At 44.4% G+C, this 24367-nt stretch overlaps 1 protein-coding gene and 1 long non-coding RNA gene across 2 annotated transcripts in view; both read left to right on the forward strand.

Annotated features, from left to right (window-relative positions):
• KALRN (kalirin RhoGEF kinase) overlaps nucleotides 1-24367 on the forward strand; it is a 635807-nt gene that overhangs the window by 490925 nt on the left and 120515 nt on the right. The gene's annotated exons all lie outside the window — the stretch shown is intronic.
• Nucleotides 5447-23983, forward strand: LOC119469083. Its single transcript, XR_005197906.1, has 3 exons — nucleotides 5447-5524; nucleotides 10830-10834; nucleotides 23974-23983. It is a non-coding gene; the product is annotated as an uncharacterized LOC119469083 (long non-coding RNA).

Below are 24367 nucleotides of genomic sequence, written 5' to 3' on the forward strand. Positions count from 1 at the left end.
ACTTAGAAATCTTGTGGAAAGAGATTGTTGTTTTCCCAGAGGTTCTTGCTAAGGTCTCATGGTTTATACTCGTTCCATAAACTCGAGTCATGTGCTAAATCTGAACCAATCCCTGTGGCTGCCTGGCCATGCCCAGGTCATGGGCTCATCCTTAAAGTGGAGAGTGGACAAGGGGAAGATGTCAGCTACATCCGGAAACATGGCCTGATAAGGGAGGATGGCTGGTTCCTCAAAGACAAGTCAAGGTGCTGTTACAAAAAGAAGGGGGCACAGATGCCAAATAGGCAAGGAAAATGTCCGAATCTCGAGTAGGTCTCAGTGTGGTCCTGTACCAACAACATCAGCATCACCTGGAAACTTTTAGCAATGCAAATTCTCAGGCCCCAACTCCTACCTAATAAATCAGCAACTCTGGGAGTGAAGCCTAATAATCTGTGTTTGAGCAAACCCTCCAGGTGATTCTGGTGTATGCTTAAGTTTGAGAGCCATCATACTGTACCAGTGGTTTTCAAGCTATGCTGCATATTACAAACATCTGGGGAACTTTTAAAATACTGGTGCTTTGTTGCACCCAAAGTCAATTGATCTGAATCTCAGGGTGTGTGGGGAGGAGGAGAGACTCAGGCAGCAATGGTCTCAAACTTGTTTCCACCCCAGAAACTAAAAAAAATGCTAGTGCCTAAAATTGCTTAATGCTTCCCTCCTGATTCTCATCAGCACCAATGTTTTAAAACCATATCCCCCACCATCCCTTCTAAGTTGTCTTGAGAATGTTAAAACATCTAGCAGCAGGCTAGAGGATCTAGGCCTCTATTAAACCTCTCAACTCATAAACTTGGTCACATATCTGTTATGGATTCACTTTTCTCTCACATTCATGATGAGTCTGTGTTAGTAGCTAGCTTCAGAAGGACTGAAATTGTTTTTGTTCACCAGTGTAGACCCAGTACCCAGAACAGAGCCTGATACAGAGTAGATACTCAATAGGTATTTGATGAATTAATGAATAGGTTCACAAACAGTTAGTGTCCCCATGTTGTTCAAGATTTCCTTGATGGCCAGTTGTGGTGGCTCACACCTGTGATCTCAGCACTTTGGGAAGCCGATGGGGGCAGATCGCTTGAGCCCAGGAGTTTGAAACCAGTCCTGGGAACATGGCAGAACCCTGTCTCCATTAAAAAAAAAAAAAAAAAAAAAAAAAAAAGAAGAAAGAAAAGAAAAGAAACAAAAAGAAATAAAAGATTTCCAATGTAGACATTGGCTAGTCTCATTGTGGAAGGCATGTGAGGATGGCAATGGGACTCTTGGGTTATTGAGTTATCCCAGAATGAATCTCCAGGATGGCCAAAAACGTATTGACCTTTCCAACTTAAGATAGGAAGAGGTTCCTAATGGTTTTATGCCTTTAAATTGAGAGTAAGGTGGATTCCTGGATTATAAGAATTAATAGAGGCTGGGTGTGGTGGCTCACGCCTGTAATCCCAGCACTCTGGGAGGCCAACACAGGAGGATCACTTGAGGCCAGGAGTTCTAGACCAGATTGGCCAACATGGTAAAAACCAGTGTCTACTTAAAATACAAAAATTAGCTGTGTGTGGTGGCATGCACCTGTAATCCCAGCTACTTGGGAGGCTGAGGCAGGAGAATTGCTTGAACCAGGAGGCAGAGGTTGCAGTGAGCTAAGATCGTGCCACTGCACTGCAGCCTGGGCGACAGAATCTCTGCTCAAAAAAAAAGCAAAAACAAAAAAGTATCAGTGGAAACATGCCCAATGGATCCATTTTGTATATAGTAGACTACTTTAGGGTCTACTGGTACTGATTTCTAAAGTAAGAGTTGGGTCTTCCTCAAACATCTAACTCAAGCCAGTTTCTGCAAGATAATATGTAATTAATCTCTTGCAAAGATTTGCGACAAAAAAGTGATACAGTGTTACCTGAACACAAAAACAAAGAGGGAAGATTTCAGTAAAAAACAAACTGGTTATTCCCCTTGAAATTTTGAAGCATCTTTGAATTTCTATCATAATGTCCTCAAATTGTAAACAGAGATGGATTTGGTGGGTAAACCAAATATTGACCCTTAGACTCCATACTATGGATCACAAGCAAATAAAGTTAATTTTTATGGACATTTTTGGCCTGGGCTTTCAAGAAAGACAAAATAGGTATTGTCTTTGGTGATACAGAAGAGAGAACTAAATAATAGTGCTCATTGTTGTGGGTCAGAACTGGAACCTCGGTTAACTGTGTAAGGATTAAGGATCCTGCAGTAATTCAGCCTGACCAGGATGAGACTGACCAATCATCAGGGGATGAACAGTGAATCAGGAATCTTGGATGCAGGCAACATGAGCAATTTTTTTTTTTTTTTTTGAGATGGAGTCTCACTCCATCGCCCAGGCTGGAGTGCAGTGCCACAATCTTGGCTCACTGCAACCTCAACCTTTCAGGTTGAAGCAATTCTCCTGCCTCAGCCTCCTGAGTAGCTGGGATTACAGGTGTGCACCACAATGCCCAGCTGATTATTATACTTTTAGTAGAGACAGGGTTTCACCATGTTGGCCAGGCTGGTCTTGAACTCTTGCCCTCAGGCACTCCACCCATCTTGGCATCCCAAAGTGCTGGGATTACAGGCATGAGCCACCAGCCAACGTGAGCTATTTCTGTTTCTGTATATGTTACAGCACCAGAGGCACATTTCCTGCTTGACAGTGACATTCTTACCTTGCCAGGGAAAACCGTCAGGGAAATGACAGTAGTAGAACTAGAGGGTAGATTTTTGACTTTAGGGTCTGCTATTCCAAAGGGGTGAAGCTTTTTAGAGTTTCTCTTTAGAATTAAACCATTAAAGCCTCATCATAGTTCATCAATTCAGTTTCTTCAAAGGTAAAAGAGGACCCTACTTGACAAGGTTTTTTAAGAGGATAAATGAGATAATATATGGAGAACATGGAGGAAACTGCTTGGCATATAAATGCTCAATAAATGTAAGCTATTGTTACTCATTAGGTGATGCTTCAATCATTTACTGGTATCCCAACCATGTGGCAGTTGCCTTGGCACATATTTTTTGGGTGGGGGGCAAGCTAGGGGCGATGGGGTCTCTGTTGCCCAAGCTGGATTTCAGTGGCACAATCATGAGTCACTGGAGGCTTGACATCCCCGGACTCAAGTGAGCCTTCCACCTCAGCCTCCCAAGTAACTGGGACCACAGGCATGGTCCACCAAGCCCCACTCATTTATTTATTCATTTATGTATTTTTATTATTTATAGAGATAGGGCCTCCCTGTGTTGTTCAGGCTGGTCTTGAACTCCTGGGCTCAAGTGATCTGCTTTGGCCTCCCAAAGTGCTAGGATTACAAGCATGAGCAATCATGCCTGGCTGTCACATAGATAAATAAAGCACAAATCTAAGCATGGTTCCAAATGGGAAAGAAAGCCCCACATCCTGGTAACTTTTTTTTTTTTTTTTTTTGAGATGGAGTCTCACTCTGTCGCCCAGGGTGGAGTACAGTGCCACGATCTTGGCTCATCGCAACCTGTGCCTCCCAGGTTCAAGTGATTCTCCTGCCTCAGCCTCCCTAGTAACTGTAACTACTGGCGTGTGCCACCATGCTGGTTAATTTTTGTATTTTTTAGTAGAAACGGGGTTTCACCATATTGGACAGGCTGGTCCTGACCTCCTGACCTTGAGATCTGCCTGCCCCGGCCTCCCAAAGTGCTGGGATTACAAGTGTTAGCCACCTCACCCGGCCGTGCCCAGCCAATCCTGGTAACTTTTAAAAGCCTTGTCCCATGACTGTTTCTTTCCAGGAAGGCATTGGTTACCTGGGTGATCAAGCTTCTATTTTTCATTCCTCCCACAAAGTTCCCTTTTTTCTGATGAATGGGCCTTCTTTATGAGTCTGTGTGTTTCCAGAAGGCCCTTTGCCCTGAAGCTGGACACAAAGGAATGGGAGAGACACCCTGTGAGTAATACAGTGGTTCATGGAAAGGTCCCACTGATATGGTCCAAGTAGGCTTCAAGGGGGTTGTGGAAAGCAAGCTTGGCATTGAAACATGGAAAAGGTTTAAAAGATAGGGATAGGGATACAAGTAAAGGAATGATAGGTCTACTGGGCATATTTGGCGGGGGGATGGTGAATGAAAGTCCTGCACCGTAAGTAAGATGTTCAGAGTTTCTCTGTAGGCAATTATTCACCTGGAAATATTAAACTTCACCTCTGAAGCAGGATGTTAGCCACACTCAGAAACATGCCCTGAGAAGGGAGGATGACTGGTTCCTCAAAGACAAGTCAAGGTGCTGTTACAAAAAGAAAAGGACACAGATGCCAAATAGGCAAGGAAAAAGTCCGAATCTCAAGTAGGTCTCAGTGTGGTCGGGTACCAACAACATCAGCACCACCTGGGAACTTGTAGCAATGCAAATTCTCAGGCTCCAATTCCTACCTACTAAATCAGCAACTCTGGCAGATATCCACAGATATTTTAAAATTCTACCATTGGCTGTATGTGGCGGCTCACATCTCTAATCCTTATGCTTTGGAAGGCTAAGGCAGGAGGATCACTTGAGCCCAGGAGTTCAAGACTAGCTGGGGCAGCATAGCAAGACCCTGTCTCTATTTTTTTTAAAAGTTTTTAGAAAGAAAATCTACAACTGTGTAATATAGGAATTCTTTTACCTTTTTTTTTTTTTTTTTTTTAAACGGGGAAACTGAAGATAAAAGATGAAGTGATTTGCCTAAGGTCAAACAGCTAGCAGGCGGCAAAACTGAACTTTGATCATTGGTTGTTGATTCCAAACCCAGAGTGTGTTTTCACATCATTACAGTTGGAGAGCAGATCAAGATGAGGCACTGTTATCATTATTAGTAATCAGCATTACGCGGAAGGAAAGGAAGGGTCTGGGGCAGTGTTTTCAATACAGAGGAGGCTGTGTGGCGGGGAACGAGTGAGTCTGCGAGGAAGAAAGAGCATCCTTGAGTCTTGCACCTTCTAAGACTGCCCCTCTCTCACCTCTCTGGCTTCATCTGGTTGTATTTTTTAAGCCAAAGCCCATTGTGGTGGCCTTAGAGGGGAGGAAGTTGTTCATAAGGAGTACCTGTTTGGTGCCAGGGGCTCAAACTCCACCTGTGTGTCCCGTGCCCACAGCGCCGGGCAGCGTTGCACAAGGCTCGTCTCTTGCACACAAATGGACCTTGGAACTCCGCCCCTTAGGCCCTCCCTCCCCGTCCGGCCCCTCCCCGCTTCCCAAGGTGGCCGTGGATCCCAATAAGTCAGAGCTGAGGCCGCGGTGCTGGGAGAACACAGCGGGGAGGGCAGGAGCTAGCGCGGGAGCCGGCTCTCCGGCTGCGGCGCTGAAGTTTCCTTCCCACCGCGCTCTCACCCCGGGCTGACGCCCCATGCCACACGGAGGCGCTGGGGCGTCCGGGCAGCATGAAGGGCGGCGACCGGGCTTACACCCGAGGTCCCTCTCTGGGGTGGCTCTTTGCTAAGTGCTGCTGTTGCTTCCCGTGCAGAGGTGAGTGGCTGCCGGCGGCCTGGGTGCCTTCTCTTAGCCAGACTGGTCGCGCTGAGCTCGAGGGAAGGTGGCAGAGGAGGCCTCTGGGGTAGGGGGATGGGGGCGGGGACGGGAGGGCGGCGAAGGAGAGAGTTTGCTATGATCTGTTTCACTGTTTCCCAGGCAGAACGCGCGCGGTCGCTGGCTCGCGGTGGGGTTCTGACTTGGATGCGGAGCTGCAGTTTGGAAAGTCACTTAGCAGCGACTTTGGATGTCAGGGCGCCAGCCTGCTGGGGAGTGGGGTGCGGACGCGGAGGTGGGAAGGGGACGCAGAGCCTTGTGTGTCCCTGTAGTGGAGGAGAAGTACCTCACTTCTCATTTACACGTGGGTCTCAGCTGCGGGATTAAGGTGTGACTCCTGGCTACAGGAATGTGTTTGACACATGTCTCTACACCAGGAACTATTTTTGCCAAGTGACAATTGTCTTATGGGACTGGAGCACATTTTTTCTCAGCCTGGGTTTTCACAGACCAGCGTGGATTTGCAGCTCTGGGCAGGAGCGTGGCTCATTAATTAACCAAGAACCCTCTCTGTGCTCAATTAGGACTGTATTTAATTATTCTGCTAATCTTAATGTTGTAGAAGAGACTTGCAGGAAGCACCTAATTTCCCCCAGAGCAGCGGGCAAATTGAGGGTGAGAAGGATCACAGAGGGAGGGTTCTCAATTGGGTAGCTTCTCCTGAAAAAGAAATCAGAACCTTCCCAAATAAAATAAGCAGATGCTCCTAAGGCTGTTCATGTCACTTTAACACACACTAGGAGAGTGGGGGAAGACTTTTTTTGTGTGGGTAAAAATGAGAATATAGCCTCTACTTAACATTTGCCCTTTTAGAAACCTTCACCTATTGGGGCTCTGGCCTCCACCCCCATTTACAATACCCCAGTCTCCCATCCCATCCTCATCTATGTAAAATCCTGATGGAACTTTCTGGCTGAGTTGCTGGTGAATAAAATTCCTCTAGGCCACCCTTCACCGAATCCTCTGTGCCACAAACACACAACATATCCCTGAGAAATTTTCTGTCCGGAGCAGATTTAAGGTTACCAAAATTGATTAAATCTGAAGGACTTTTCCTCCAAGCCATTAAGGTCATAATCTTAGCATTAGATTGTCTCAGTCTCTGCACTTAATTAGAACAGCCTGGAACCATGTGGTATTGAGCTCTAAAAACCAGAATTCAGATGGATAAGGAATGTGAGGGGCCAGGGACCCCCTCAGTCTGATTCAGAAACATTCAAAACCAAGGCTGGGAATTGAGAGAAAGGAGGAATGAAGTGCAGAGGAAGCAGGAAATGGCCAAAGGGACTCTGAGTGGGTGGGTTTGCTCGAAGCCTGTCCTGCTTTCCCCACGAAGGGTTTCTCTGCAGGATTTCTTGGGAGTCCGCTTCCTGTCAGACGGAATGTGGGGGCTGGGGTGGTGCTTATCTGAAGCCCCTGCAGCTGGCTTCTTGGGTCCAGATGTGTGACAGCCCCAGCTGCCCTGCAGGGTAACTCTCTGGGGGTCTTGCTGGCCCTTGCTTTGTTGGGGAATTGCCCTGACTTCCCCTCTGGCTGTGATGCAGGGAAGGGGCTGGGGAGCTGGCTCCAGGGCCTGCTGGGAGCCTCCTGCCTGGGGTCTGTGAAGGCGTTGCCTGCTGGCTCTGTGGCTAGGAGAGGAGGTGTGCGAGTGGCTATCATAGGAGCCGGAGCTGAAGAAGGCCAGTGACCCTCAGTTGAAGACTGAGGCAGTCAGAGGTCCAAGCAATGAGAGCAGTTTAAAAGGGGAAAGAAGGGTGGCAAGGTGGGTACCCGGAGCCATCTCCTGCTTTACTCCTCACTCCCCTAGATCTGAAACGTGTGAAGGTGAAAAACGGGGGCTCATCAGGGGACGATGGTGTGGGAGGTGAGTTAGCCACTCTACAAGAAAACTCCTGACTGTGGCTAGGCTGGGTGGTCTTGCGTCTGAGGTGTTGGGCATGCCCTGGGGCTCCCTTGGGCTCACCTCAACCAGAAACAGTCTCCACTCACCCTGTAGGCATCAATTTGAAAGCAGATTGCAAAGATAAGGTCTGTGTTGAGCCTGAGTGCAAGGCCCAGAGCCCACGGACTCTTTGGGAAGAGGTTTGCCCAATTGCAACACCCAGAAGGGCTGAGGGGAGAGTCTTGAAGCTGTGCCTCAAGTGGAGGGTGTGTACGGCAAGGGACTGACTGCCTCCCTTTTCAGCTGAACCAGTTCCTCTGGTCTTAGAGAAAATACAATGGAAAGGCAGCCTCCACACTCCACCTTTTAGATAAAGGCTGCTGGTTGTTTGGTCTCTATCCCTTCTCTCTCAGGGAGAACTTGGCTGTAGAACTTGCTGCTTGAGTAGCTTTACTCTGAGGCAATGACTCAGAGCCCACTGCTGTGGTTCCCAAGGCAAGGGGCCTTGACCATCTGGCTTCTAGTCATGCAGGATTTAAAGGATACCTCCTTCTAAAGTCTGAGGAAAGGACAAAAGTAAAAGAACCAAGAGGAAGTGGAATGTTTTTGCTATTTTTGACTTGAAGCTAAGTGAACTACACTGGAATTACTCTGATGAATCCTGAGTGGTTGTAATTGTCATTACTAGAGTCAGAATCAGGGATTTAGATAAAGTACCTGTGTGGTCTTTAAATATCACATTTGAGGAGAATATGGATGAATTTCACTGAACTTTTGATTTGGAAGAGTATGGAAAGCAACTATCTTGTGTTTTTCCCTCCGCCTCTGCCCCCCACTTTTTTTTGAGACAGGGTCTCACTCTGTTGCCCAGGCTGCAGTGCAGTGGTGTGATCATGGTTCACTGCAACCTGGATCTCCCGGCTCCCACCTTAGCCTCCCAAGTAGCTGGGACCATAGGTATGTGACACCACACCAGGCTAATATTTTTAATTTTTTGTAGAGATAGGGTCTCACTATGTTATCCAGTCTGGCCTCAAACTTCTGTGCCCAAGTGATCCTCCTGCCTCAGCCTCCCAAAGTGCCGGGATTACAGGCATGAACCACTGCACTTAGCCTTTTTGATTCTATTGAGTATGAGTATAGCAAGAGGGTTTGATGATAGATATTTCTTCCCTACCTTGAAACTGGTGTTGAAAGGCAGGAAAACTGAAAAACAAGGATAGAAGGGAAATAGATATCAGGTGAGAAGGAAGAAAGAAGGCAAATGCATTTATAACTGTCGTTTTGAAGGTGAAAAACAACTTAAAGCAAGATAATGGCATGCACGTGTCTAAGGGGTGATAAATCACTGATGTCACACTCTGTGGGGAGTTAGTTTTGGGATTGCTTTGACTGCCTAGACTGTCCTTCAAGCCTGAAAAAGTGGGTCAGTTTAGAAAGGATTTCAGATCACCTGGAAATTACTAAGATATGAATTGCACTGAAATTTGTGATCAAGGAGCCCAGAGATTTTTCTGACCTTTCTTGGTAGAAGCCAGTTTTAAAGACTTATTTTATTTTATTTTATTTTTTGAGATGGAGTCTCCCTCTGTCACCAAGGCTAGAGTGCAGTGAGGCAACTGGCTCACTGCAACATCTGCCCCCAGGTTCAAGCAATTCTAATGCCTTGGCCTCCCGAGTAGCTGGGACTACAGGTGTGCGCTACCACACCCAGCTAATTTTTTGTATTTTCAGTAGAGACGGGATTTCACCTCGTCATCCAGGCTGGTCTTGAATTCCTGACCTCAAATGATCCACTCCCCTCAGCCTCCCAAAGCACTGGGATTACAGGCGTCAGCCACTATGCCCAGCCACGAGACTTAAGTTTCTAGTAAACTTTAGTTAATTTTAGGCATGTGGACAAAAGTCCCCTTTTAAAAGCCTTTCCTGATTACCATCCTCCTCTGCTTCCCCACAGCATGCATGGGGTTTATTTTTACTTGTTTGTTGCTGTATCGGCGGTGTCCTTGCATCCCAAGCCCATGTGCCATTGTATCGTCACATTTAGACTAAGAAAGTCCAGCCGCCTCAACATCTCAGAGGTAGAGAGGAAGGAGATGGGACTTACCCAAGCTGAATCACTTCACTGGGAGGTTCAGGGATCAGTTTCTATGATTCTTTCTTTACATGGGTAGTGCTTCCTGCTTGACTCTGATGTCATGAGGAATCACAGGGCATCCAAAGTCATTTTTATCTATATAATTTTCTTTTATCCTATTTTATTCCAGAATTCCCCACCAGCAACTTTATGACTTGATGTAAATGTCTCTTCCTTGGCCCTTAAATTAATATAGACCATTTTATAAACAGAGTTTAGTATGTGAAACTGTGACACCAAGTTCCTTTAGAAAGGTGTTGGTAACTTCAAAGAGAAACCGTTGTGGCATTCACAGTTTTTTTACTTTAATTCACCATCCAGTGTAATCCCAGCACTTTGGGAGGCTGAAGCAGGAGGATTCCATGAGCCCAGGAGATCAAGACCAGCCTGAGCAACATAGGGAGACCCCATCTCTACAAAAAATTAAAATATTAGCTGGGGGTAGTAACATGTGCCTGTAGTTTAAAAACAAAAATAAAAATTCACCATCCAAGGGATAAAGTTCTTGGGAACTTGATGTGTATCCTTTTATTTCTTCATCTTCTAGGAAGTGCCTTTATGTGTGTTTTTTTGTTTGTTTTGTTTTTTTTATTTTTTTTAGAGACGGGGTTTCACCATGTTGGCCAGGCAGATTGCAAACTCTTGACCTCAAGTGATCCACCCGCCTCGGCCTCCCAAAGTGCTGGGATTACAGGCATGAGCCACCACGCCCGGCCTCGGAAGTGCCATTATGATGGTGAAAACTGAATTGACTATTTAGCATGTACAATTGTCCCTCAGTAACCACAGGGGATTGGTTCCAGGACCCCCTGCAGGTACCAAACTCTAAGGATGCTCAAGTTCCATAGTTGGCCTTACTGAACCTTCAGATATGAAAAGTCAGACAGACCTCTGTGCCCATGGGTTTCACATCCCACAAATACATATTTTCTATCAGAGTTTAGTGAACCCAAGGATGTAGAACCTGTGGATACAGAGGGCCTGCTGTATGCTTTTGCCATATGTCTCTTGGTTTTCTTTGCTTCCCAGCAATGTACTCTATTACTTTTTCTTTTCTTTTTTTTTTTTTTTAATTAAATGTCTCAGCAGAATCAACCAGGGATATACTCAATCTGGGAAGAAGTAGCACGCATATTTACTGTTTTCAACTCAAATCCTATGCTTCTCTTTCCATGTCTTATTCTCTGATCTACTGAATGGTAATAGGTGTATAATTTATTACCTAGATACAGTATCAATTAGTAGTACCTCGATAAGAGTACTGACTGCCAGTCAAACCACAACGTGGTAGAAATGGGAGTGTCTGATGGTGGTGGGGTGAGGTGGAGATCAGAGACTGAAGCTGAATATCCCTCCTGTGGTACAGCTGCATGTCCAACAATCACTGCTAATCCTGCAGGCATATAGCCCCAGTGGTTCCAGAGGGTATAGGTTCGTAAGTCCTACCTTGGGATAAAAAGATTCAAATTGTGAGTCTGCATTTTTTAATGCAAAATAACTTAAAAAAAGCAAGTTGAATGTTGGGGACTTTACTCTTGAGCCCATGCAACACTGGGTATACCTTCTGGAGTAGTGTTGTCGATATTCTGTTTTGTGGTACTCCTTTTGAGAATCTTCATACTGTTCTCTTCTACCCTAAAAACATTGCCCATCTTTTTGCACTTGACCTTAGCCAAAAGGCCAAGAAGCAATTGCCCATCTTTTTGAAGTGCTCCTCCTCTTTCAGTGAGTACTCTTTCAGAAGGGACTAAATCATGAAAAGCTATAGCCAGAAGGAACACCAGAAATCATTTAATTCCACCTCCTCCTTTCATACAGGAGAAAATGGAGATCTAAACTCTTAGTAGCCGGATCAGAACTAGCATCCTTTTCTGATACTCTTTTCTCAACTTTTTCATTCCTGGGCACGTGACTTGTCTTCCTCTGAACAGAGAGGCAGGACTGACCCAACTGAGAAGGGTAGAGATAGTACCCAAACTGAAAATCGGGTGTTGACTGTGGAATGATCTGTTCTTGGGAGTGACTGCACCGCCTGGAGCCATTTGGAATTAAACCTATCTGGTCTGTTTGAAGGGACTCTTCTGTCCCAAGACTGAAGAAGGCAGAGTCCATCATCACATCTGTCTCTCCCAGAGCAGCTTGTACATGTTTTCTTTGTTAATATCTATTCATGTTTTTCTCTCTGGTTGAACTTAATTCAGGTCCCCTTTCCCCCCTCTTTTTGTCCTTGTTCTTTCCTTTTCTTTTTTTGAGACAAGGCCTCACTGTGTTGCCCAAGCTGCTCTCGAACTCCTGGACACACAAGCAGTCCTCTCACCTCTGCCTCCCAGAGTGCTGGGATTACAGGTGTGAGCCACCATGCCCAGCCATGTCCCTGTTCTTGAATCTTACCCTTTCATAGTCATTCCATCTTTGAACATCACTTTTTATGTAACAGTGTTTTAATTTACTTGACAAATATTTATGCTGACTGCATGCCAGCCCTGTGCTACGTGCTTGGGAGAGTGGACAAGAAGGAATCATAATGGTGTTTACTCCATTGTGCTGTTGTGAAGATTGGTTAAGACAATGTAAGTAAGGGGCCTTGCACAACGCCATGCATATAAAATGCTTTAAAAAAAGATCAGCTATTAACCATAGCCGCAATTGTAATACTAGACATAGACCCCATCATCAGGGGACTCGCAGCTAAATATCTGTGGATCCACTAAGTGGTAACACTGTAAATGTAAGTTCCAAAGCAATTTAATGGCCATGGCTCAAACCATTGTCAACGGTGCCCCAGTGCTGTGGATTTGTCACTGTTGGGGAAGACAACTTGTGATCTAGATGTATGGTGGGAATTTTGTTTTTAAAAAAACTTAATAAAAAAACCACGTAACACTTCTAGTATTATAATTTATTTGTGTTACATAAAAGGAGATTCAACAGAAGATACTACCAAGAGGCCGGATGCAGTGGCTTATGCCTGCAATCCTGGCACTTTGAGAGGCCCAGGTGGGCAGATCACCTGAGGTTGGGAGTTCGAAACCAGCCTCACCAACACAGTGAAACCCTGTTTCTACTGAAAATATAAAAATTAGCTGGGCTTGATGGTACATGCCTGTAAACCCAACTACTGGGGAGACTGAGGCAGGAGAATCACTTGAACCCAGGAGGCAGAAGTTGCAATGAGCCAAAATTGTGCCACTACACTCCAGCCTGGGTGACAGAGCAAGAATCTATCTCAAAAGAAAAAAAGAAAAACATTACTGGCAAGAAGCCTATGCATCCCCTAGTTATCCTTCTCTGAGAGGCAACACAAGGTACAAGACCTAGAGAATAGCAACCCGATTTTTGAAGTTTGGATCCTGAGAACCTACATCATCCAAAAAAAACCCAAAAAACGCTAATTGTTTTTTCTTGACTGTGCCTTAACTTTGGCTAGCAATCTCATCAGAAACATTTTTCTGTTCTTTTTGGCCAATATTTATTGCACATCTTTTCTTTTCTTTTTTTTTTTTTTTAAGACAAGGTTTCACCATGTTGGTCAGGCTTGTCTTGAACTCCCAACCTCAGGTGATCCACCCGCCTTGGCCTCCAAAGTGCTTGGATTATAGGCGTGAGCCACCACACCCGGCCTATTGCACATCTTTTAAGTTTGAGGCTTTGCTGGTTCTTCTTCAGACTATTTTTGCCCAGATAATAATCATAACCGGCTGCCCTCAGGCCATTATTCCAGCCCCCGTAGTGCTGGATGTTTCACTGAGGCTCTGCAAGTGTCTTCCCTCTCCCTTGTAGGTGAGGCCCACGGGTGGCTTGCCTCCCTGCCTGCTCTAGTCAGTGACTAATAGAGCATGTCTTTTGCATCTTTTGCTCCTGGCAGAACTATCTGTGTTACAGTTCCTGGAAGGAGGGGAACCCTGGTTACACCTGTGAGGCAACCAGAAGGCTGCCAGGCGGCTTTTGCCAAGTGAAAGAGCAAAGATTAGAGTTACTAAAACAGGTTGTTCCACATTCCTCTTGGCCTTCTGGTGACCACAGTAAGGAAACTGTCAAATTGAAGGGAAGGGAAACCCCTTCTGCTGCTAGGTCAAAGCAGTACTTCCTAAAACGTTTCCAGGTATCTGCTCTTCCCAGGGCAGGATTAGTTGCCAGCTTGTATCTCTTCTTTTACAGCATCTGGTGTATAATCAGCTGTCAGGATATTCTCAGTTTCTTCTCTCTTTCCATGAGAATCTTCATATTGCTCCTGTGGAGACAGGGATGCTATCTTCCCCTATCCAAATGGGAAACCAAGCCTTGTTGTTTAAAAGAATTGCAAACACTTGGTTTGCCACCGATTTTTTATCTCAGTCTCATGTCTGTGCAGTGCTCCTACTCTTCTTTGTCTACTCAGAGAATGACTTAGAGCAGAAGTTTTCAAAGTGTGGTCACCTGGGGAGATGTTAGAATTGCAGATTCCCTGGCACCATTGACTGCCACCACCCTGAAACTCAGGGTTAGGCTCTAGCAGTCTGTGTTTTAACAAGCCCTCCAGGTGGTTCTGGTACACGCTCACGTTTGAGGACTACTGACTTAGTGCTGCTGACTTGGAGGGAAAAGGTAGATTTCCTCTCAGTCTCGTCTTTTTCCTTTTGATTTCTTTTCTCTCTTTCCTCTCTCCACCCTCCCTTAACCTTCTGCCTCCTCTCCTCGGCTCCAGCAAAAGCTTTACATAACAGAAGGCTCCCTGTGTTCCTGGGGAATTCTTGCTTTGAGAAGTTATAGAAGCCCCTTTGCTATTCACTTTCACGGGAGTGGCAGGGAGTAGGAATTAGGAATTGTCTATGTCTTCCACAAGCTTAGCAGCCTGAAGATACAGTAAGGGAGGTTGTTGCATCTTTCTTCTCACTTAAGATTACTTTGCTTTTATTTTGTTTTCCTCATTACCCCCGCCCCCCCCCACCAGCCCCCGACACACACACACATTCTCCTGCCAGATGGGGTCTTCCCATATTGCCCAGGCTGGTCTCTAACTCCTGGGTTCAAGCGATCCTCCTGCCTCAGCCCTCCAAAATGTTGGCATTACAGGTGTGAGCCACCACACCTGGCCTCCTTATTACTCTTAAAAATAACTATCCTCACTACAGAATAAAAATCAAAAGTTAGGCAGACAAAAAGACCAAAATAGCATAAACCTAACCATCTATGGACAACCACTACCTAATCACTTACTATATTCTTTTCTGTATGTTTATCCCTTTTTACTTAAACGGGTTCATCTTTTACATGCTGCTTTTATAACTTGCTTTAATTTAATCTTCTGAACATCTTTCCCTGTGGATGCATTTCCAGGATATTTTTGATGACTGTAACGTGTTTCATTGCAGACAAGACTTAAACTTGACAACTATTAGTATTAGTTTAATGTAATGGTTAAGAGTTTGGTGGGAAGGTCCTAGGAAGAGTCCTGGGATAAGAAATAGCTCTTTTCAGGATCCAATTATATAAACAGACTAATTCTTGTCCTGGGACTGAGTTATCTCCAGGCCCACTTCCCACCTTGCCTTTCTGCAGGACCTGTGAGTAATCAGCCTTTACTTCTCCTCCCCAGGAGATCAGCAAACACTGGGGCTGGAGCCGCAGGATGTACCTCTCCCCTCTTTTTCTTGGTTATGAGGTATTGGAAATCTTCTCACCCTGGGGGCTTCTCATTGTGCAGCTGATCTCACTGAGCAGGTCCAGGGATTTTTCTTTCCTTTTTCCTTTTTTTTTTTTTTTTTTGAGACATGCTGTGGGAAATAGTTCATTTTTAAATTATTGCAACTAAGAAAGAGAATCTTCGTTTTTTTTTTCTGAGAAATATTTTACATAAATGGGAAAAAAGTTGAAAATACAGATAACTGAAGATAAAATTATATCACTTAGAGAGAATTAGTATTAACACAAAATACACTATTTTGGTTTGGTTTTTTCCATGTGCGTATTTTTTTTTCTCAGAAATATGATACAGACGTGTTACAAACTTTTTTCACCTAACGTATCAAACAGCTTCTACTACATTTTAATGAATACATTCCATGGTATACTGGAGCCAGCTCAGCTTAGATAGGGATTGTTAAATAGTCAGGATTTCCAGAGTAGATTATTAAACTATTGGTAGCTTGGATTGGCCATGGTAGGAGTATTTATACCATGGAAGTTACGAGACACCGTGAATTGGGGTTTTTTGTTTTATTCAGAGAGCGGGTTTATTAGCATACCACTAGATAATACATTTTATCGTGTAAATATGACTTGTTCTGACTGAAATAATCTCCCTATTTTAACTACTGGTTATTTTAGGTTATTTCTAATTTTTGCTATGATAAACAATATGTAATGTGTCCTAGTACACATCCATAATTACTTCCTTAGGATAAATTTCTTGAAATAGAGTTCCAGAATCAAAGGGTGTCTGGAATTACAAGAACTTGTTACCAAGTACCCTCAGTTTCACACCCTTTGAAAGGAAGAGTGTACTGTTTTTGTTTCAGGAGGATTTATGAGAAACATCCTGTGGTACCAAGAATTTCATGTCTCTCCTACTGTTTACATCTGTTTACATTTTCTGAATGAATTCTTTTTGTATAAGGAAACACCCTGGCTGAGAGTATAATAAGCTGATCCCTTTAATTCATAGGATGTAGACTGATATGCATGATTTAAAAGTATCTTTTGTGGTGTTCTGGAATGAGAGGCAATAGATCATGATGATTAAGAACTTGGACTCAGGAGCCAGAATGAATTTGAATCCCAGCTCCGCTCCTTACCTGTGTAACCTTGTGTAAGATACATAAGCTCAGATACAATGATGCTACAAATAGAATGATATCATTTCACTAATTATTAAAAGTAGAAACAAACAGGTGAAATTAGTTTTATTGTATTGCATTTAACCCAATAGCTCCAAAAGTTTTTTCATCTCATATTTCATAACAATAGCTCCAAATATCATTTCCACATACAATCAATATAAAAATTGAGATGCTTTATTTTTTGCACCAAGTCTTTGAAATCTTGTGTGTAATTTACACATACAGTACAGTTTCTTCAGTTTACCTCAGTTTCTTCATCTGGAAGATAGAGATGACCATGGAATCTCTTCATGGGGTTTTTGCAAGCCTTAGGTGAGTTGATGTATGTAAATCACACACCTGGCCTGTGGTAAGTCCAGGTAGGTGTTGTATTATTATCATCATTAATAAGTACATAGGGTCAGTTCAGGTGGCCCACACCTGTAATCCCAGCACTTTGGGAGGTTGAGGCTGGCGGATCCCTTGAGGTCAAGAGTTCGAGACCAGCCTGGCCAACATGGCAAAAACCCCATCACTCCTAAAAATGCAAAAATTAGCTGGGCGTTGGTGGTGCATGCCTGTAGTCCTGCTACTCGGGAGATTGAGGCACGAGAATCCTTGAACCCAGGAGATGGAGGTTGCAGTGAGACCAAGTTTGAGTTATGGCACTACAGCCTGGGTGACAGAGTGAGACTCTGTGTCAAGAAAAAACAAACAACAAAAATAAGTACATAGATGTCTATGTGGACTTGTACCAACTGTCACATTCAGATAGTTTCGTTAATTCCTTCATCAAACAGGAAATTAGGCTGAGTACTTTTTGTGTTGATTCCCAAATGTTTGAGTACTATGTGGCAGATATTAGACTAATGACATAGAAAACTTGAGATAGTTCTCTGCCTCCAGGGGTCTTGCAGACCAACTTAGGAGCCATTCCCTAAGTGTTAAACAGTAATAACAAAAAGAGGAAAAAAAGAAAAATCAGTTGCTAAAGACAATAAGGGAAACACTGCTGCGAGATCCTGCCAGATTGCTGACTAAAATAATTACGCAGAAGCTGATGGGAGAGTAGTGGCCTGGGGTGATCTGGGAGGACCTCCCAGGGGATGCAGGGTTCTCACTATGCACTAAAGAACAGGAAGGGGTTTTTAAAGGGCCAGGGACATAGTGGGAGCAAAGCAACAGGGATATTCAGGGGACCGCAGAGGAAAACAGGTGAGAGCTGCTTTCTAAAGCTGCAATGTCCAATCCAGTAACCACTGGCCATTTGTGGCTATGGAGGACCTGAAATGAGGCTAGTCCAAATTGAGATGGGCTGTATGTGTAAATTACACACCAGATTTCAAAGACTTGGTACAAAAAATAATATAAAGCATCTCAATTTTTATATTGATTGTAATTATCATTGATTCAATTATCATTGAAATGATATTTGGAGCTATTGTTTTTAAATGAAATAAGAGATAAAAACTTTGGAGTTATTGGGTTAAATGTAATGAAGTAAAACTAAGACCGGGCACGGTGGCTCAAGCCTGTAATCCCAGCGCTTTGGGAGGCCGAGGCGGGTGGATCACGAAGTCAAGAGATCGAGACCATCCTGGTCAACACGGTGAAACCCCGTCGCTACTAAAAATACAAAAAATTAGCTGGGCATGGTGGCGCGTGCCTGTAATCCCAGCTACTCAGGAGGCTGAGGCAGGAGAATTGCCTGAACCCAGGAAGCGGAGCTTGCGGTGAGCCGAGATTGCGCCATTGCACTCCAACCTGGGTAACAAGAGTGAAACTCCGTCCCAAAAAAAATAAATAAATAAAAATAAATAAAGTAAAACTAATTTCACCTGTTTGTTTCTACTTTTTAATAATCAGTGAAATGATATCATTCTATCTATAGTAAATTTTATATATCTTTATAGAGAAGATAGTGAAATGTAGGATGGGCCTGCCCCTGTGTTTCGGGGAGCAGAGAGGGTGGAGTACTGGATCTAGTCTGAGGGAAGACACAGCTCTCTGGAAGGAATCTGGAGGGCCAGGGACCCCTGTGAACTGGAAATCACTCTCAGGTTCCTGGAACTATGTTTTAGCCACCTGCCCCAGTTTGATTCAACAGAAATCTGTCCCACAGTGGCCACTTGCTTCTGGTATTTACAAATGTCCAGAGGGATTCTGGGGAAGAACAGCTGCTGCTCTGCAGGCCCAAGTCCATCTGAAATCACAGCTTGGTTTCCAGAGCCTAGGAGAGAGAGGTCCAACTGGTCTTGATGAAATCAAGGTCTACTCCAATGGCCTGGATTCTCCAAGCAAGGGCGGAAGACTTTTGAGACATTTCAAGGGTCTATGGCCAGGTAGAAGGTCAAGATTGACCTGAAGCCAGACCTGGATTGCCGGTGTGCTCTAATTTAATCAAGTCCACGAAGCCCTCCCAGAGGTCCAGTGAGGTCAGTGGCTGCCAGAGTATTCCAGGGCCTTACCAGAGGCCTCTTGACTCCTGGTCCCTTCAATAATCAGAAATATAAAAGGAACAAGGCATTGCTGTCATAATTTTATGGTGTAGAGGGGCGTCATAGATAGGTGTCTCTCTCTTTCTCTCTCTCTTCTCCTCATTACCCCCTCTGTCTCACACACGTGTTTTTTGTTTGTGTTTGTGTTTGGTTTTTGTTTTGAGGCAGGGTCTTGCTCTGTCGTCCACGCTGGAATGCAGTGGCTCAATCTCAGCTCACTGCAACCTCCACATCCTGGGCTCAAGCCATCCTCCACCTCAGTCTCAAGAGTAGCTGGGACCACAGGCATATGCCAACATGCCCAGCTAATTTTTTGTGTTTAATAGAGATAGGGTTTTGCCATGTTGGCCAGGCTGGTCTGGAACTGCTGGGCTCAAGCCATCTGCCCACCTTGGCCTCCCACAGTGCTAGGATTACAGGCGTACCCACCGTGCCATGCGTCACACGCACACATTTCTAAGTACTCTCAAGAAAAAGAACAGGATGCTCTGAGAATATGTGGGGACAGGCCTGGGGTGGGGGTGGGGTTTGGATTGGGCAATTGGGACCCCACCTGAGGAACTAACATAGCTACCAAGAGTCTTTTTACTCTCTCTCTTCTGGCCCCCAAGTGGGTATTATTTGTTTAAAAAGTATTTCCAAAAGGCTTTGCTAACTACTGTGGGAGAACATAAGGTAGGGAAGTAGAGTAAAGGAAGCATAAAGCTGGGTAGCTTTATCCTGCTCACATTTTTTAGTACCTTGCTTGAGGCTGACTTACTTCAAGAGCTCTCCTGCCATTCTTTGGTCTATAAGGACCTCTAAGGAACCTGTACCTAGGTCACAAAGTATCACTGCCAGAGCCCTTACTTCCTGATTTACAATCTGAGTCTCATCATAGTTATGTTGATGATGGGATCCAGATTAAAAGAGTATTTCAAGGTATTTCAAAGACAGGACAGAAAAGTGTCTATAATTGTGTTTGTGGAATGGCTGTGCCAAATCAGATACTAAAAAATGAAAGTGCAAAGCACAGAAGCTGATTTAGTCCCGTTCTTCGCAACCCACCTTGCCCTTTCCCACCTGACTCTCACTTCTGTTCTGAGGGATTGACAGCCGCAGCTGCTGCCTCCTGCAGCGATAACTGTTATTCAGGGCATGCTGGCAGGTTTCAGCTGAGTCTGCATGACCCTTTTTGGGCAATGCTGTAGACCTGCTTCTGTAACATTTGGGACATTGTACTCAGTGGCCTCTATGATCCTTTCCAATTCCCGTTCCACAAAGGGATTTAAAAACCAGAGATAATCCTGTTTGTTTACTTGGGTTCTGCTTCAAAGCAGAAGACCTTAATAACCTTTTAAGGTTTTTTCCAGCCTTTCTAATTTTGAAGTTCCCATTTCTTTGGGCTTTGGTTAGAAATTCTATCGCTTTTCCCAATTTAACTTACAGCTTCACCACCAACTAGAGCTTCCATTTTAGAATGTTAGTAGCCAGCTCTACCAGAGTGTCTATGGGTTCCACACACAGCTTGTTTCCCAGTGAATTCCCAGTGAGGTGGTCAAGTCTAAATTTAAACTATGACCCTTCTGCCAGCATATGCAAGCTGGGGCTGCAAGAGCAAAATCAAAACTGGGCTGTTCTCAGGGAGATGTGTGTGTAGGAGTTAGAAGAGAAAGTGGACAAGGCTTCCCAAAAGGTAGACCAGCCCCAGGGGAAGAAGAGCAGGAGTTCAGGGTGGGGATAAGTGTAGTTATCCCAAGGGACTGTTGGAGTTTATTGTAGTATGGCTGGGTCCCTTGGAAAAAGTCAGCCAAACTCTCCATCCTCTCTGTTTCCTTTCAGTGTAAAGTATCAATGGCATAACTCACCTGGGTTTGTCATTACCATGGCTTCTTGCCAAGCATTATGGCACAATTATGTGCTCACCTTTGTCTTTTATTTATGCTCTGAGAATATGTGGGGACAGGCGTGGGGTGGGGGTGGGGTTTAGATTGGGCAATTGGGACCCCGCCTGAGGAACTAACATAGCTACCAACAGTCTTTTTACTACCCCTCAATGTCACAGATCCTTGGTTTATGGGCTATAATCTGCACATTATTTATATTGGTTTCAGCTCTTGTTTGGTTGCCTGGCTCACATCTTTGAGTTTTTCTGTATCAATGGGTGTATATTTCAAAGACAGAACAGGGCAGTGTCTATAATTCTGTTTGTGGAATGTCTTTGCCAAGTCAGGTAGTAAAAAGTGAAACTGCAAAGCATAGAAACTGATTTAGTTTGTAACATTTAGCTCATTATGATTTAGTCACACCTCCAATTTATATTTATGTTTGTGATTAGCATCCTATACCATGAAATTTATATATATGATATCATATATGTGACTATGTATGACATTTTTAGAGTAGTATCAGATTATGATTCAAATAGAGCAATCTTTGTTATTCTGTTTGATTGCTATTGCTAACATATATTTTCTAAGTAGCCTAGAGACAGGTTTGGAGAGTGCACGCATCTTTCTAAAATGCCCCAGCCCGAAGTAGAGAGGAAATCCAGATCCCAAAGCTTCTGAAACTGGGGTTCTAGCACTCTCTGAAAGTGCCCAGGTTAGAATCACAAACAGGGCTTTGACTAAGAAGGAACATGGGCCAGTTGGCCCTCTTGTGCTCACGTGTCATTTTCTGTAAGTAAGCTAGAGCCTTTTATGGACAATTCCCTGTCTTTAGCTCAGACCTCTAAGCACCAAGCATGGGTTGGGAGGGTCTGACTGAGTCCCCCTCCTGACATTAGAGCTTACTCTGTGTGGCATTAGTCTGGTGGCCTAACTTTAGGGCAATTTCTTCATCTGTACACTTGGGGAAATACAGGCATCTATCCCTGAGGGTGGTCGTGAAGATATCACTTACAGTAGTTCCTGGCTCCCTGGCATATGGAGTGGACTCAATAAGTGTTAGCTTGAGAACAGTAACATTCTTCCCATTATCAGACATTTCTCTAACTTAGAGGGTAATAGTTTTAAATGAGCCATTATGTAGGATGGGAGTTGATTAGTGACTATTTCTCAAAGCTTTTAAGGGAAACAGACTTGTAACGTAGGCCTCAAACTACTGGCCTTTTGCCCAGGTTTTGAGCCCTGGGAGTGTCCCTGTTCAAAACAAGTTGCTGATCTGGTAGATACTATGGCTGATTCACAGTGACAGTTTTTATTAAAAAGGGATGAACGGTCTCCTCCCTATTCTAGAAGGCCAATGTGTTGGATTTTTAAGTAATTCTTCAGCGGGTCACTCTTAAGGACCTTTATATTTATTTATTAGTTTAGTTCATTCTATTATCCTGTATTCATGTTCAAAGCTGATGATCTTGAATGTATTCCTTTAGTTACTACAATTATCTGCTATGCTCTGGTAAGCATCTGCCTTTTATGGCTCAGAAGTTTCTATTCTGGCCAGTGCAGTGGTTCATGCCTATAATCCCAGCACTTTGGAAGGCCAAGGCAGGCGGATTGTTTGAGCCCAGGAGTTTGAGACCAGCCTAGGCAACATGGAGAAACCCCATCTCTAGAGAAAAAAACAAACAAAAATTAGTTGGGTTTGGTGGCACACACCTGTAGTCCCAGCTACTCAGGAGGTTGATAGGGCAGTATGACTTGAGTATGGGAGACAGAGATTGTAGTGAGCCAAGATCACACCACTGCACTCCAGCCTGGACAACATAGCAAGACTGTCTCAAAAGCAAATACAAAAAAAAAAGAAAAAAGAAATTTCTATTCTGTTGTCAGCAACCCATCAAAAAGCTTATTGTATTCTGTAACCATACATACCAGTTTTTGGCAAAAAGAAACGACATGTTGGCTAAATATCCCATTGGTTAGATTTATAGCTTGCAGTAGTGTTTTCACAATAGTGAAAATCACATATAGACCTTCATGTTCAGCAGGAAGGAAGAAGTCAGGAGTCCCCCAAATTGCCTTTCCTTGGTGCTGTCTACCCTGAGTTAGGTCATATGCCCATCCTTGAATTAACAGTCCTCTGAGTGAAATATTCCTCTTATTGTGGAACCCACCCTGGGGGTGGAGACTCAGCAAGGACAGGGCTTCAACTCACAAAGCTGCGAAACTTGGTGTGCTCCCATGAAGAGAGATGGATGCTGGGGAGGCTGCAACAGATGTCCTCTATGTCAAGTGTCAACCTAGGACCTGTAGTCTAATGAGAAACTATGATGAGTTTAAGAACTGAAATCCCTCTGCCTTCCCTGTTGTATGTGCCCAGAGGACAGAACCACCAGCTCTTCTGAAGGAGTGAGGAGGATGTGTTCAGGGGAGGCCTTGTGGAAAGGTGACCCAGAGCTGGGTCTTAGAGGGTCAGGAGGGATGTTCTCCATCTGAGTTAGGCAAAGAAAATGGCACCAGGAAGGACATAGAGACCTGGATAGAATGGAATATCCATGGAAAGGATGAACAGATAGCAATTTATGGTATGTTACTGTAGCATCTCCTTAGGTCTTCAGCTTTTGGGAGTCAGCCTGCACATTTCACAGATGACAAAGCCGAGGCTCAGAGAGATTAAATGATTTTCCCAAGAGTACTTAGTTTGTGTGTTGAGTCCTGGTTTCATCTCACTTGCCCTTCTAGACCCAGTGCATTCCAGTTTTTGCTTTTTTGATTTTTTTGAAATTACTGCAGTGGAATCTAGTGCAATTCCACATCATGTGCCTGATACCATGGGATGGCTTAGCACTTCCAGAAGCAGCCTTTTCTTGTGTGGCATTGTTTTTATTTGCATATGTAAACCCTGTGCCGCCAAAGCTCTTAACACAAGCATTGCCTGGCATACACACACGCACATACTTTTATACCCTAAATAGCAGAGGCCTGGAAATGTTTGTCTACTTTTGCCAACATCTGACTGTGATTATCTTTAACCACAGTCACATTTGTTTGTCTCCTAAAATAGTATTGACTCTCCAGAGAAGGCTGTTTCTAGTCATCAAAGCCTTCCCAGAAATCTGTCTCCTTCTACCTGCCTCCGCTTCTAATTGACTCACTTAATTTTCTTGTTCCCTATGTCAACACTCCTGAACCCTTCCTTAAAATTCACAGTCCTCTCCTTGTGAGAGTATTGGATTTTACCTCCCAGAGCCCACTTGTTGACTCAGGGAACTGAACTGAAGTGTGGCTCTCCTTGAGATGTTCATCAGCTTTTCTTCTTTCTTGTCTCTGGCTCTGCCCACAGCCATGACAATATGCGGTGTCAACTTCCTCAGAGGGAAGTAGCCTAAAGGCCAAGCTGTGTCTGACCTGTAGGGAGGGACCCAGTCAGTTTTTGAAATGGAGCATCTCTCCCCACAACTCTCCCACCAGCATGGATATTAAAAATGTGTGTCCCGGGCCCGGCGCGGTGGCTCACGCCTATAATCCTAGCACTTTGGGAGGCCGAGGCGGGTGGATCACAAGGTCAAGAGATCGAGACCATCCTGGTCAACAAGGTGAAACC

The sequence above is a fragment of the Cebus imitator genome, unplaced genomic scaffold, assembly GCF_001604975.1.
Source record: "Cebus imitator isolate Cc_AM_T3 unplaced genomic scaffold, Cebus_imitator-1.0 Scaffold568, whole genome shotgun sequence".
NCBI classification, from domain to species: Eukaryota; Metazoa; Chordata; class Mammalia; order Primates; family Cebidae; genus Cebus; species Cebus imitator.